This window comes from Vanessa atalanta, chromosome 27 (assembly GCF_905147765.1).
Source record: "Vanessa atalanta chromosome 27, ilVanAtal1.2, whole genome shotgun sequence".
In the NCBI taxonomy this organism is placed as follows: domain Eukaryota; kingdom Metazoa; phylum Arthropoda; class Insecta; order Lepidoptera; family Nymphalidae; genus Vanessa; species Vanessa atalanta.
This window is the reverse complement of record NC_061897.1, coordinates 1,530,812-1,545,391: the sequence shown is the minus strand read 5'-3', so window position 1 is coordinate 1,545,391 and position 14,580 is coordinate 1,530,812. Positions and strand designations below refer to the sequence as shown.

Sequence of the window (14,580 nt, the reverse complement as noted above, 5' to 3'; positions counted from 1 at the left end):
TCTGACCATGTTATGAAATATAGGCCATGTCGGTACTCAGTGAGCGTACTTATAGTTGCTGATTATAAAAAAATCTATTATCAAAGTGTTTCGCATATTTGCGTCGTTAAAATCAAACTTAACCGGTTAAAACCGGAAACCCGGTAACGTTAAAAGTATGTCTGGAACAGTCTTAATATATCCTTGAAAACGAACAAACGTCGGTATTACTGAATTCTATTCGCGTGATATATATTTTTTTCATTGCCGAATGTTATATAATGTTCTATATATAATAATGCGTTATCGTCCAATGCTGTCTGGGTGTGTCGTGTACAATTTGGCGTAGGTCAGTGGGCCAGTAATGTATCGCGTCATAAGTCATATAAATATCTCACATGCTAAAAGATACATTGCGTGTGTGCGTGTCTATAATTAGGCACGTAGACTTTGTTCTCGATGTTTTTTTAATGATTAAATTTTTCGGATTTTTTGGAAAAACGGTGTTTTTGAATTTTTTTGGGCTAAGAATTTTCTAATATTCTATTCTAGTAGATGAAACACGAAAGATAAATAAACCTCAGACTTATGTACGTGCTCCATGCAATTTGGTAATGTCTCCGTTATATTGTACACTGCTAACAGTTCTTGATTAATGTATCTCCATCATCCTCCTGCCCTTATCCCAATTTACTTGGGGACGGCGCAGCATGTCTTCCTCTTCCATACACGATTAATGTATTAATCTTCTTGATTAATATAACTTTATTTACAATACAACACTATTTCACTTAAATACTTATATCCAGTTTAATTTTACTTCCAAATTTCCGATAGCAGGTCGACGTTGAAAATGCAATTTATTCGCGAATCCATAATTAATATCACAGATTAAACAAGCTCTCGACCAATGATATTGCGTCAATTCGATGTCAAATGTTGTTTATTCGCTTTTGTGTTTTTGTGGTTGGAATAGACTATAAGAACATATGTATTAGTGTTATATAATGGTTAGAACGTGTCCTTCTTAACCGATGATTTCGGGCTGAAACCCAGGCAGGCACTACTGAATTTTCATGTGCTTAATTTGTGTTTATAATTCATCTCGTGCTCGGCGGAGGAGGAAAACATCTTGAGGAAATCTGCATGTGTCTAATTTCAACGTAATTCTGCCACATGTGTATTCCACCAACCCGCATTGGAGCAGCGTGGTGGAATATGCTCTAAGGCCTTCTCCTCAAAGGGAGAGGAGCCCTTAGTCCAGCAGTAGGAAGTTCTGTAAATTTCTCTTAATGTAATATATGTTTGGCAGTATGTGGATGGGGTGGGGTGAAGTTAGGATACACTAATTGAGGTTTTCGCCAATCAATCAAAATTTAACACGGATTAATGAACTCTTGCGCTATTAATATCCTAAAAGAATCTACGAGCGTTTCTACGAGTATTTATGACTTCCAATTAAACTTATATATCTTACACGAGTTAACCAGTATTATTGTGAAGAAGCCGGTACCTTGAAGACCAGATTTCTGCAAAAAAAATAAAATAAAAGACTGGTGGAAGATGGGTGAAGAATATGGTTTTGGCTGAGAGAGTGGTTAGATCGCGTGCATCTCAACCGATGATAGCGGGTTCAAACACAGGCAAGCACCACTGAATTTTCAGGTGCTTAATTCGTGTTGGTAATCCATTTCGTGCTCGGCGGTGATCTGATTCACCACCAAACCTCATTGGTTGTGAATCAGTAGCGCGGTGGAATATGCTCCAAAGCTCAAAGGGAAAGGAGGCCTTAGTCTAGCAGTGGGAAATTCACAGCCTGGTAACGTATAAAATGTTCTTGCGATTTTTTTTTTAGTAGAGCGCTCCCCTACATCCATAGTTTCATATATATTAACACCAAGATAAATAAATAGGTTCATAAACAATATATTTTGATGTCTATCAAACGAAAGATAGATCAGGGTAATCTACCTAGGCTAATAATTATCTGTTAATATTAAATCATCCAGTAAATATTCAAGTCGGAAATGTAACGATACGTGTCACGGTCGCCATTTTGTTTTCATTGAGGAAAGTCGCATTTAACACGTGAAATGTCGTAACGTTATTATGATGTATTGAATAACAATAGTCGGCAATGAATCGTAACCGTGACGGAGGTCACAGGTTCGATTTTTGACATCGCGGATTCTTGTCGATATCTCGCGTCGAGTAATATAAATCCGATTTACTTGTAATATTTAAATTAATTCATTGGCAACGCCTAAATATCATTGAAATTTTCGCGTATACATATATATATATATATAATAAAATTGGAGTGTCTGTTTTTTAATATTAAAATGACCGCTTTTCACTAAATGTATACACGATACATATACCAAAATAATTTTTTTTTCCGGAATCTCTGGAACGGCTGGACTAATTTTAACGGGATTTTCTCTGGCAGATAGATGTAATAAGGAGTAACTTTAAGGCTGCAACAATAATTTTTTTTGTTAAATTCAAACGCGCACGAATTCCCAGGTACAGCTAGTATAATTATATATTATATGACTTAAGTAAACTGTCCGTCAATACGTTCGGAAAACAAAAGCTACTTCTAGCTTTTGTTTTCCGAACTGTTTGTTGGTTTTTTTTTTTGAGTGATCGACTATGAAAACTATGTTAAATACTTACAAAGAATTTTCTTCTTGCTAGTGATATTATTCGCTTGTCAGAATTAGCCGTGACTAAAATTATAATGTTTTTCAATTATGTCATAGTCGTGCCCTCTGAGCGACAAACAGACATACATAAATTATCATCGAATTAAAAAGAACATCACTTAACGTCGTGTTGATGGAAATTTTTCAATTGAAAAAAATTAACCTGAAGTTTTTATTGGAACGAAGTTCTTTTACTCGTCTTACAGAAGAGTGGACTGGCTGAAATCAAGCATAAGGAATGCTACCTCACCCTCTCTAATTCTCTCCGTCTCTTTCTAATTTATACGGTTTTATATAATAGGCTATTTGACAATGCGAAAAATAAAGTGTCAATTATTGTAATCAGTGTATATTATGAGTTTGAAAATGGTTATTTATTACCGAAAGTTGAAAATAACAATTAATTTATTCAAAAAAGCATTTCTTTTAAACGTTTGTCACGTGACACAAAACGCTCCTGATTGGTTAGGTTTATGACGACGTCACTTGCTTGTTAGCCTCGTTTGCCTACTGTATGTGCCACAGATTACAATACAGACAAGTGACGTCACCGACCCCATTGCAGCGCCATATTGTCAAAGTAGCGTTTTCGCGCGCTATTTAAATATGGAATTTTAAATTTGATATTTTTCAGCAAATATGTACTAGAATTTAAATAAACAACTTTTACTGGGTTCCTTAAACTCTACTAAATAATATAAATACAACACATAGCATAACAAATAGCCTATTATTATTTTTTTGTTATAGTATTAATTCACGAGGAATTTTTAATGATAAAATCAAATCAATACATACTTTATTCAAGTAGGCTTTTACAAGCACATTTGAATCGTCATTTAACAAACTATTTAAAGTAAAGCCACCACCTGTCCGAAATGTAGATTCTACCAAGACGAACCGGCAAGGAACTCAGTAGTTACTCTTTTTCAACATCTAAAAATACAGTAATGTTAGTTAAATACAATTATATATGTATGTTATGTCTCCTGCCTGGAAGTCAACAAGCATTAACTCTTTTTTTTTAATAGGCATACTGGTATTTGGGCTATCTGATGGTAAGTGGTCACTACCGTTCCATACTTAACTAAATCTATATTCTATCTGTATCTATAAAAAAGATACCTGTTTATTTTTTTTAAATGCGCATCAGACAAATACCGCTGGGTAATTTGACGTGATTATTGTACCATTACATTCAGCCTGTTTCAAAGGAGGTTAAAAATTCTCCATACTATTATATTGTGAAGAGGTCAAATTTGTTTGTTTGTATGTATTGGGTATCTTCTGGAACTATTAATATAATTCTAAAAAAAAATCACTGGTAGAAAGCATCCACGGGTATACATTATATTTATGTCATTTGAAGCGTCAATAGCATATCGGTTTATGGCCTGCCTAGCGATGTAAAAAGTCGCAGGATCGATCCTGACCCCTTGGACTATAGTCGTCCCCACTCCTAACACAAGTGATTAGCTTAAAAGGAGGGGTAAATAGGAATATTAGTAATACCATAAATAAATTGGTGGAGCGTTGCTACTATTCTTTAAAAAAAGAAAATCATCTTTGTTAGGAAATTATGTATGAAAAAGTTTTGAACACCCAGAAAAGAATACACTTTTTATGCCTTACACCCGACGACCGACCCCCGGAATGCGAGCATATCTGCGGACGATCAGTAGGTACCGTCTTTACCATAGGACACATGGGGTACATGCTCAGGGCCTCCACCCTGAGAGGACCCCGAAGAACCAACAATTTACCAAATTAAACCAAAATATATCTAGCAAAAGAGCCCCAAATTCATGGGTGCCCAAGGGCCCCAGCATAGCTTGAGACGGCTCTGCGGACGATAACTAATAATCACGAAAACGACTATTATATTTTAAGTCTGTCAGGAATTGGTGTCTGGGTACTAACCACTCAGTCATCAGATATTCCACCGTCAAACAGCAATACTTAGTATCCTGGTGTTCACATTTGGAGAGCGAATGAGTCACTGTAATTACAGAGGACTCCACTTTAACCAAATTTACCAAGTATTGGCTACGTCAGGTATAATGAATGTTACTAACATTGCCCTTGTCTATGGGCTCAACATTTAGAACATTTGCCAGACTTCGTATTTAGTTCATTAAAAAAAAAAAGAAGTGAGAAAAATAACGACAGGATATTTTAGTAAGTGTATCTTTAGTTGAACTACTAAGAATCTAGTTGACGCAATATTGAATGAACTCACAGACAAATATCCACTATATTGACATAATCCGACCCAGTGGGCCGACTGCCAATGTTACTCACGGCGTTATATGTGATACGCTGACAGTGGCTTCCAAACTTTTATTATGTTTCATCATTGAACGGCTCACCTGTAAATATGTCGCTATAATCTTTTCCAGTCGAAGAAGGATTTAAGATGAACGAGGTCAGTCAACTACGCAAACACAGTTGCATCCTCTATTCCCTCATTCCCATTACGCAAATCCGACATGGAGGGAAGAGTTCGGGCTCAGAACGAACGGCCTGACGTGCTCCAATAAGCACGGAAGTGTACACACTTCCAACTTAGACTCCATAGAAACCCTATGGTATTTTGAACCCAAAACATCAGGATTTGCAGCCTTATATATATAATTACTAGACCAATAAGGCTAAATAGTTATTTCATTTATTCTTATTTAGATTACTCTACGACTTATACATACAAACTTTTCTTCCATTTAATAAATATTTTTAGTCGTAAGTTGTAGTATGTAATGTGGTCGGAAAATTTATTTAAACTTTAAAAAGAAGTTTGTAATTAAAAAATATAAATATTTATAAAACACGCGCTTATGTTATTTTAATTCGAATTAAGAACGTAACGATTCCTATATTGTAACAAATTTAAATGTTTTTTTTTTGTTTCTTTTTTCTTAACGGTTATAAAATGTTGAGAATCTGTGGGATGCGGAAATGCCTTTGACATACAGAAGTCAAAAATAAACAAAGAAAAATATATTTCTTACTGGTCACACAGATTTTTGAAATACCTAAATTCATCATCATCAGCCCGTTTCGGTCCACTTTTCACACTGGAAAAACCCTTTTACGCGTTTCACGTGAAATGTGGGGGTAAGGGAGGGTTAAATGACATTGCTAGAGTATTCACATAGTTTATGTGAAAGATTTATAAATTGACCTTGTGTGAACGCAGCATTCATGGTTCGCGCAAGTGTAACCGAGCTCTAATGTTGTATGTTAAACGTTACAAAATTAATTTAACAATCACAGTAGTTTCTATTAATCTTGTCATTGAATATGTAATTATGTAAAATTACTATAATACGTTTCATTTTATTAATGATCAGATATTAGCAATAATCGTGGTCATACATGAACATAGTTGTAGATGTAATGTTCACATGTAATGTCGATTTACTAATTAGATCAAATATATATGTCGGAGGAGCAGGATGCCGAACAGGGATTGGATTGATCCCACATTTGGAAGCCTATGTGGGCGTGCAATGGAGATATTCACAAAATAAAACGTATTTAATATCGTTAATTCACTATTAATTGATTTAATAATCTTACACCACAATAATATCAAAGGATTACAATAATTCATCTCGATTAAGAGCAAATGGGTTTGCAAGCAACCATCGCATTCGAATCGCTTGTCAAAACATAACGACTCGCGTTGCCATGACACTTACAACTCCATACGGGGTGACCCGCGCTTAAAAGTAAATCAGCCATCAAACATGCACAGTACTCGATTCATTAATTATCCAAATCAACAATTAAAGTAACCGGGCTCCGTTATATATTATATTTAAATATATTCTCGGTGTGCACACACACCATCTTCAAAGCGCGCCCATTTTATATATATCTTAAATTCCCGCGCTTTTTGCGATGTGTGTCATTCGAGATGACAGATACATAACTACATAGATAATATTTATTTATATAAAATATAAATCTAAGATTCAATAATATGTTATTATAAATCTATGTACACTACGGTAGACATTTGAGATAAACTCGGATTTTTTATTTTATATTTGGGCAGTGTGGCAAAGGTACTATTAGATAGTGATCACCAGTCACAGACATAGGCTTCGTACAAGACTTATTTTCCCTGCCCGTGTCCCAATCTATTTGAGGGGTGCAGCATGTCCTTCCATTCTTCTCTATTATTCGTCATCTGATTGTTCACTTCCCTCTTCCTTATCCCTCCTCATACACTCTATCCGTGTTTCGTGTCTTAAGTCGTCCTCTCTCTCCCTCCATCTACGCCAATGCTCTTTCAATTAATCAAAATTTACAAGTTTTAAATTATAATAAAGAGTATATACGCTGATAAATTAAAGAATAAAATCTTAAACTTAGCTTAAACATAGAAAATAAAAATAATTGAAAGGAAAATATGACACGATCGGAAAGAGATCAGGTGGTGCTCAGCAAGTCGTGTACTGACTAAGGTGACTACAGATAATGTATTTGCTTTTTCCGTTGGTGGTGGCTTTATGCACGCCATTTGGGTGGCAGTATTTATAAAACTTCGCCTGTCTGTTTATCTGTTACTCTTTCACGATCAAACCACTGAACCGATTTTAAATCTCCATATTATTTGTAAATACATTAATTATTTAAATCAAACTCAATACAAACAATAAATAAAAAGTAGATAATCTTGTAATCTATAGAGTATTAAATGGGAAAAAAGTTTATGTAAAATCTTTTTTGTTCAACGTCGTCTAATTGGCTTTAAGAAAAAAAAAACGAATATAATTCGAATTCAACAAGAGGGCGCGAACAATTCGCCTAATGGAGCGTAATTTGAAATTGGAACTGTCGCAAAAACTCATCCTTCCTGCTTCCGCATTGGTCAGTTGTTCCCGCGAATTTTTCGTATATAAATGCTGTTTGTTGTTATTTTTAATCAGTCGTGGGATGACCGTCAATCCCTGAATTTGTATTGTGTTTTTGGATTTTGAATTGACTTGGATTATATGATAGTTGGTAAGTATTACAGAATTAATATTATAATTTATTAGGAGCAAAATTAAGAAGCAATTAATAAATTTTATAATAAGCTTTATATTCTAGCATAGCCATTACCCGTTTTTTTTTTGTTTTTAATATTAGATTTATAAATTTAAAAGTGGTGTTAGGACTTTGTGCAAACCTGTTTGGGTTTAACCAGCCACTTTAAATATTTTACCGCCAAACAGCAATACTTAGTTTTGTTTCGGATAGAAGCATGAGTGTTGAGTGAGCCGGTGTAATTTCTAGCAAAATGAACATAACATCTTATTGTTATATCATACAGTGTTAAGGTCTAGAGGTGGTAGTGACCATGTACCGTCAGGTGGCCTATTTGCTCGGCCACCTACTAGAATTATATGTGTAAAATATATATCACATTATATCTTGTATCCTGGAAGGATTGGCTTAATTGCTGCTTTTCGTACTTCAATAGAAATAGTAAAAAAAACTTCAAGAAAATGTATTTTTTTTTTCAATTCTATAACAGCGTATGTCGCTCGTGTAATGTTGCAAGCCGATTTACGGTATACACTTTAAATGTTATAATTGTTACAGTGAATGTCGCTTATCACTTTCTGATATTAGCTGATCGTGTTCTGCGGTCAGTTAAGAGCAGACGAGGAAAGTATGGACGTGATTTATCTTAAAATACTATTACATAACTCCTTAGATTCTAAAACAAATGTTATCATTATAACGGAAACCTTAAAACGCGCGGTTTACTAGTTTTTTCAGTTAGGCTTACAAAAGTACCAGAAATAGACTTAAATAAATATACATTTAGATATTTCTAACTTCTAATTTAAGTTTAAAAGTCTAAATACAACTCAATAAATCCTATTAACAAAGTCGCTCTAACATCGACCTTACTGACCGAGTCCAAAAAGAAAAAATAATGGCGGTTCAATCAGATTAGCGCGCTTTTTTTTTTAATAGTTCCAGTCAGTTTTGTGGACAAAGGAATTTTCTCAACATATTTTATATGATACAACTCGATTTCATGTCCGACGCGACTCATATACATGCATACATACATATACATACATGAAAGTCCAAAGTCCAAGTCCGTATTAACTGTTTTGTTTAAATTAGGCTACGGTTACAAATGTTACATTTCTCATCTTTCTAATATTATCCACACGAGCGCTTATTAGCGTGAACGAGTTGTATAAACAAGATATTCTCTGACACATAAAACTATAACGTGTGTATATGTTCTCGTTATACAGCGTGTTTAGATTTTGGTGACTTGTATTGTCAGACGGTCTAGTAGATCCTTAAGGTGGTGCCTCACATTTGCCCAATTTTACTAACAAATTGGTAGTTCGCAATCGAATCGAAACATAATCGTTTTCGTTCAGCCGTTTTCCTGCTCTACTAACGCAACGATCGATGCAGTTCGGTTAAAGATGGATTGAAATCGAATCGAATAGTCGAGTCTGGATCGAAATAGAACCGGGAACGTATTGCTACCAAATGAAGTCAACACAAATTCCTTTATTCAATATTAAGCATTATATTTATTGATTGCAAAATAAGTAATTGTCTAGTTAGTTAAATTGGCCCTTTATTGTGACACTTTAGATTCAAGTGAATTGAGTAAAGAACTAATCATTCGAGTGTAACGATACATTTTTTCCGACATTGTTAAAACAACTGATTTGACAGCAGGCGACTGCCAAAAATCGAATCTTAGATAGTTACTTTGCAGGTAAATGCTGTGAGGAACCGTCCTGGTTCTGGGCTTTATTTTGGGGGTGGGTTGATGAAGGGTTTTTTTCTCATATTCTCAATAGCCAGGAGTTTACAAGTATTCATCACACGCGTCTCGGAATGAACGTAAAACTTTTATTCCAGTCTCTGATATCCTGTCGGATTTTCCATTTCATTTGATTGTGTTTGAGCACTAGCATCGAGAATTTCTCTTGTATGTCTGAAGTCTACCAGTAGAACATCATGATTACTATTTATTAAATATGTTAATTGTCCGTTCGTTTGATCTCACGCAATTTTCAATTCAATACAAACGCATATGGAAAAAAGGCATTGTAAATCTGTGTATTTAAAAATAGCAACTATGCGAGTTTCTAGCCGTTTCTTCTCGCTGGGGTCTGCTTTCCGAAACGGTGGTAGTGTTTAAATATCGACGATTCATAAACGCTTCATTGTGAAGTTTACTTTATAGGTTAGGTTAGGTTAGGTAAAACCTCATCCCAATTGATTAAACACGATGTATCCACTTTAATATTCCTTCCTCAGTGCCGATAAAAAGATCGCTGTCAATCAAAACGCCATTTTTTCACGTATCTATTATGTATACGTATCAATTCAAGGTCAATGTTGTTTATTTATCTCTGCCCTTGCCGTTGGTACATACTATATATAATTATATGTGTATATGAACGTGGTCTGTAGGTGTATCTGTATATCGCGTTGCTCGGTCCGATTTCATGTTTGGAATTTTTTTTTCGTCAGGTTTCAAACGGATCGATCACCAATCCTAAGATTAATTCGGGGAAATCATATTTATATTTGAGTATCTGATTATCAAAATATAGTATGTTGCAAATATATATCTGAATTTGTGGTGGCTTTGATTACAGTTCACGTGTCACTGACCAGGGATGTTCTGGAAAAACGAAACTAATAAAAAAAATATTTATTATAATTTTGTTTTTGCATAGCACACTTAAGGAATTATTTAATTATATTTAAATAAGATTAGACTTTTTTCTGAAATTATCAGTTACAGTCAGTTTCAGGTCGGGTACGTATCGTAAGCGTTTTAAATTATTGGTATAGGTATACAGCTACGATTCAGCTGAGGTTTATATTATAGGAGTAGAATCGATGACGTATCATAATAGTTATAAATTAGTAGAATAGTCCAAAGGAAAATTTGTATAGTTTAAAAAAAAAATAGCTCATAGTAATTATATTTGCTTTCCCGTATTATGGGTTTAGGTGTTTCTGTGTTGCCTGATCTTGAAAATCATTCACCTCGGTCGTTGATCAATTCGCGGACGTGTCTTTGTTTAAGTCGACTGACGTTGGATAACTTAATTTTTTTTTAATAGTTTGAACAGTATAATTAATTCCGTAAAGTTTTTTTTAAAGGTTAGAATTGTTTTTGTTCAAAATTCGAATACAAAGTATCTTTCACCGTTGTATATGAATATTAAAGATGTTATTGAAGAATTGTTTTAAAAGTTTATTATTATAGTTTTTCTTTGGCAAAAAAAGAACTTACAAAAAAAAAAAAAGAGATGCCACATATGGTTTAATAATCTCTTTTAAATAGGCAAAGACACGACAGTTAAATGCCATTCTTCCTCTGTTCGTCAAACGATTATTACTTTTTACTCGTAATATTGAAACGATCAACTATTATCGATGTGCAATAATTATTCGTTAAATATATTTTTTGAAGTGACACGTGTATTAGCATTAGCATTAGCAGCCTGTAAATTTTCTTACTGCTGGGCTAAAGGCCTCCTCTCCCTTTGAGGAGAAGGTTTGGAGCATATTCCACCACGTTGCTCCAATGCAGGTTGGCGGAATACACATGTGGCAGAATTTCGTTGAAATTAGACACATGCAGGTTTCCTCACGATGTTTTCCTTCACCGCCGAGCACGAGATGAATTATAAACACAAATTAAGCACATGAAAATTCCGGTTTGAACCCGAAATCATCGGTTAAGATGCACGCGTTGAAACCACTGGGCCCTCTCGGCTCACGTGTATTAACTAATTAGTAATGTTTTTTTAATGACGGATTTACAATGGCATGTTATGAATTAATGATGCTTAATGTAATTTGACTCGCCCTGCCTGGTCACATATCCCGAGGTTCTAGGTTCAAAACACAGGTCGGGCTGATAAATAGTTAATCTATTAATTCGACTATGAGAGTGCACCTTTGATTGCTTACATATAGTAAGTACACACATACACACATACTTGAGTACTTACTATATGTCCTGCGTAGTTGACTGGTCTCCGTCGAGATTCGCCGCCGTGACCGAAATCAGTCAGGACATCACATGTATCAATATATGTATATGACGATATTATATATCTTAATTCTAAATGATATTTTTTCGCGTACGTAATGGTGTATGTGATGTTATGTAATAAAAATCGCCTCGGTCGATTAATTATCGTGAATAATTAAATCGTATTAAATCACAATAAAACTGACATACAATGATATTCGTAGGAAATTATAATGATAAAGCGATTCTGATATTTTCCGGTTTTTAATTGTTTTCAAGGTCATTAGGTATTATTTAATTCATTACGCTCACGTTGATTGAAGCCGGCTAGTTATTTCCAGCCTCGTGAACCTCTCAACTCTTCTTCAAAATCAAAATATACTTTATTCAAGTAGGTCTTTACGAGCACTTTTGAATCGTCATTTAACAAACTATTTAAAGTAAAGCTACCACCGGTTCGCAATGTAGATTCTACCGAGAAGAACCGGCAAGAAACTCAGTAGTTACTATTTTCCAACATCGAAAAATACAGTCATGTTAGTTAAATACAATTATATATGTCTGCTGCCTGGAAGTCAACAAGCATTAACTCCACGCTTCTCTATTTTTTTCGATGCAAATTCAATCCTGGAAGAACCAGCTCCTCTTGTTAAATCCGCTAAGGTTGTTGCTGATATTCAAGTCCAAAGATCATCTGATTATGAGTAACTATAGGCTAATGGTAGGAGTAGTGAAGATCGATATGGCTTAGGTTTACATGCCTAAAGATTTACCGGTTTTTCGGTTTTTCTCTTCTTCGATTCTAGGTCGACGGGAAGTATCCTACAGGTTTCGATTCCCTGAGTACGACATTACCGCCCATTTTTAATGAGTTGACATCTCGGTAGAAATCTGCATTCCGAATCGGTGGTAGCTTCACTTAATATAGTTTGTTTCAAAGGTGCTTGTAAAAGTCTACTTGAATAAAGTAGTTTATTGGTTTGATAGAAGTTAGACCTCAGTTTTTGTTGTTAATTTCAGCTTTATATTACCTATATTTGTACACGTTATTAGAGCTGTCTTTATAAACGCAATGTCATAAGAAAATAATTATGAATTAGGTCTCACATAATGTCTATTGTAACTTACTCTGTAAATGCTTAATAATTGGGTCTTAAAGAATGTTCCTTAACTGTATAGTTTTTAAAATTGACATCTCTCACTTGCTTCTGGAACGTTCTCGAATGTGTTAATATACGGATTAAAAATCTTTTCTCATCGAAGATAAAGGGTCTTGACGGACGAACAGACAGCTTCAACTAAGTGATCTTATATAATTTTTTTACTTAAACGTAAGGCGCCTTAAATAATAAAAGCCTGTAAATATCCTACTGCTAAGCTAAAGCCTGATTGAGGAGAAGGTAAGGAGCTTATTCCATTAAGCTCGCAGCATCCGTTAAACAAGGAATTCGGAAAATTCATTTTCAATTTTGTGAAAATTTTAACCATTCGAAGCCGAGACGGGTAGCTCTCAAATATTTTATCGAGAAACGCTTTATAGATTAATGTCTGTAATGTCATTTGTATTTATAAAAATATGCTTAAATATTTGAAAACCAGACAAACAAACCAGAAACACGAGAAAGCTTGTCACGCCTATTGTTTAAAATTGAAGAGGGTGAAACTGCGAATTGTATGAATTTAAATAATAATATCATATATCGTATAAGATTCAAGTACATTAGGGAACAGAAAAATCTTAATTTCAAAAAGACTTATGTAAAGGTAAACGTAATTTCAAATAACGCGCTGCGTTACGTTTCATTTGACGTCTACGTAAAGTATAACGTCATATCTTTCACTTGTACGACTTTATAAAATATGGAACGTGCCGTTACGTGCGAAGAGAATCTAAAGTAATATACTGTTTATGACGCTCTGGTTGGCCTGTCGCTCTCAAAAAATTTTGGCATTATTTCAACCGATACATGCAGTTTTCGTAACCATCTTTTGATTGATGATTTTATCAAGATATCAATTATGAACCCAAACTAAGGCAGTCCATAGGGCTCATCTTGCTCTGAATCCGCAATTTTTTATCAGAATTCTAACGATCTCATTTCCATCGTGGCTTTAGACAAAGACAAATTTATTCATCTGTTTGTACATTGTCAGAAATCTACCACGGAGTTAATTTAAATTCGTGAATATTGTAAAAGACGATTAAGGGAAATGTTAATAATAAATAAATAAATATTGGACAACATCACGTACATTACTCTGTAATGTAAGTAGCTAAAGCACTTGTGTTATAGAAAATCAAAAGTTACGACGGTACCACAAACACCCAGACCCAAGACAACATAGAAAACGAATTAACTTTTCTATATCGACTCATCCAAGAATCAACCCGGGACCTCGGAGTGGCGTACCTATGAAAACCGATGTACACACTACTCGACCACGGAGGTCGTCATTAAATATTGGTGTTAAGTACATCCACTAATACCATCAGAGCGTAACACTGAGGAACCCACGTGGTGTCAAACGAATCCACCATTGAAAAATATCGTCAAGGAAACGACAACTAACCGATCGTAAAATCTACCAATGCCATTGTTCTTTTATAATTTTCTTAATGATGATAATTTTATATTAATACTAGTTTCCGTAATATGCGTAGTGTGTGAGGGGGGGGTCGAGTGTTACGTAAGCTGTGTCCTTTTTTGTAAACCCGATATTTACTCGAGCGGTTACGACGTAAAAGCGTAACAAACAAACTTACTTTTGCATTTATAATATTAGTCAGGATTCCATAAAGTTTGATTTATAACAATGTTCTCTAATGACCTCCGTAGAGGACTGCAGTCTCGATTT

General features: G+C 34.6%; 1 protein-coding gene across 2 annotated transcripts in view; it reads left to right on the top strand.

Moving 5' to 3' along the window:
* Positions 1-14,580, top strand: part of LOC125074253 (zinc transporter foi) — a 45,489-nt gene that overhangs the window by 4,947 nt on the left and 25,962 nt on the right. The window contains exon 1 of one of the 2 annotated variants that reach the window (XM_047685537.1): positions 7,678-7,700. The exons of the other annotated variant lie outside the window; for it this stretch is intronic. The gene's annotated coding sequence lies outside the window, so the exon portion shown is untranslated. Of the gene's footprint in view, positions 1-7,677; positions 7,701-14,580 lie in introns of those variants that run through there. 2 annotated transcript variants of the gene reach the window in all.